At 40.6% G+C, this 2,045-nt stretch overlaps 1 protein-coding gene across 1 annotated transcript in view; it reads right to left on the reverse strand.

Moving 5' to 3' along the window:
* Positions 1 to 902, reverse strand: part of LOC119582430 — a 26,783-nt gene extending 25,881 nt beyond the window's left edge. The window contains 1 exon segment of the mRNA XM_037930637.1: positions 750 to 902. The gene's annotated coding sequence lies outside the window, so the exon portion shown is untranslated.
* Between the last annotated feature and the right edge of the window lie 1,143 nt (positions 903 to 2,045).

The raw sequence follows: 2,045 nt of genomic DNA on the forward strand, positions 1-2,045 counted from the left end.
ATTATTATTATTAGTATTAGTATTATTACTATTATTATTATCATCATCATTATTATTATCAGTAACAGTATCATCATCATCACCAACATTATTACTATTATCATAATCACCATCATTATAATTATCATTATCATCAGTACCACTACTAATAATAACAATATTACTATCTCGTATTACTATCGATTATATTTATCTAAATAAAAAACCATATAATTACCATATTCATAATTATGACCATTATTCTCCTTGGTCTTATAATTAGGGTTATTAATTTGTTTGTTTTCGTCATTATGGTCGCTTATTTATGATTTTTTTTTTTATTGGTTAATCATGATTATCATAAGCATTGATTTTACTATCAACATTTTTTTCCTTTATCTTTCTATTTGAATATTATTTTAATATCAGATATTCTTTTTAATGCTTGCAGTCAGTTACTGTATTTAGATATGTTTATTATCATGTTTTTAGTAATAATCTTTCTCTTTTTTTGTAACGTAACTTCAGTAATATCCAAACATTCTTTTTTAATTTCATATTCTCATTAATGCAGTTGCGAAATCCATGAACCAAGACCTGATATCGTTTTCTTAACCTGGACACAAGTGGAGTCAAAGTGTGACACTGTGATACGTGAATGAATCATTCATTAAACCCAATCACACGAGATAAACAACAATATAATTTGTCCACTGTTTTTTTTTTGTTTTTCTTCTTCTTTTCTTTTTTTTGTGTGTGCTCCTGTTTACCTTCAGTCGCAGGGTCTCCGCGGCTGGCGTTGAGGGGGGAGAGGTGGCTGGAAACGTGGAGCAGCTAAGAGCACAGGTTACCGCTCAAGGGAGGGGGGATTGTCGTGTTCGAGAGTCTGGCCCGGCACTGAGGATGAGCTTACTAAATCTTGCGGTGGCTCTGTGTACCGTCCCCTCCTCGTGGGCACAAACGCACACACGCACACACTCACGCAACATGCTGTCAGGATCGCTACACGCGAGGGGAGGGAGGAAGGAGGGAGGGAGGGAGGATAGGAGAGAGATAGAGAGAAAGCAGAGGGAAGGGTGGAGAAAGGGGAAAGGAGAGGGAAGAGAAATGGGAAAGGAGAGGGAAGAGAAGGGGAAAGGAGAAGGAAGAGAAAGGGGGAGAGGGGAGAGGGGGGTGCGGGGAGAGGAGGGGAAATTTGCTACATGGACAACCACACAAGCGGTTATGTGTGTGTCCTTGTGTTTATGTTTAGTGAGAATACTCGCTCGTAAATTATAGCCCCGCATGAGGGAGATAAGCAGTATTTGGAGGATAAATAGTGTGGAAATAAAATTGTAAATTAAATAACGATGAGAAATGACATATATATATATATTTATGACATATATAGATTCCTGGAATTTCCGACGTCTCTTTCTCCATTTGTTCCGATCCTGCAGTTTTTAAGATTCAATCCCCTTGACTAATCCTTCGCTTGGGTTGCGAGGTCACACAGTCAGCTCGAGAGCGAAACTGATTAGTGAATTCCTCGGAGTGAAATCGGATAACACGTTTACCCTCCCCCGCTCACATTACCCCAAGTACCTCACACCCACCCCTCCACCCCCTCCACCCTATTCCCACACTGCCCCTCACTTAAGCCGCACAGCAGATACTTTGCACACACTCTGTTTCCCCTCTGCCACCCCCTACCCTCCTTCCCCTACCCTCCTCCCACATACTCCAAACCCCCTACCCCCTATCCCCACCCCCACTCACCCCTCTCTTCTCCCAGATGCTTAGGATGTGTCTCTGTGTCTCTTGCTCCAGTCTGTTCCACATACCCAGCATAGTTCGTAACCCCAATGCATTCTCAACACACATAATGGGTGTTCAAAGTTAGATTACAGTTGTCTGGTGTCAGCATGCAACGGCTGTTAGAATAACGCTGCAGTACAGTGTCAGCCGGCTTAGTTTTTTTTTTGTACATCTTAATTGTTTCACGGGCTGTATCCGTTTAAGTATGATCTTTGGCTAATCTAAGTTAATCGAGGTTTTTTTTTCTCTCTCTTTTTTTTTCTCTCTCT

The sequence above is a fragment of the Penaeus monodon genome, chromosome 16, assembly GCF_015228065.2.
Source record: "Penaeus monodon isolate SGIC_2016 chromosome 16, NSTDA_Pmon_1, whole genome shotgun sequence".
NCBI lineage: Eukaryota > Metazoa > Arthropoda > Malacostraca > Decapoda > Penaeidae > Penaeus > Penaeus monodon.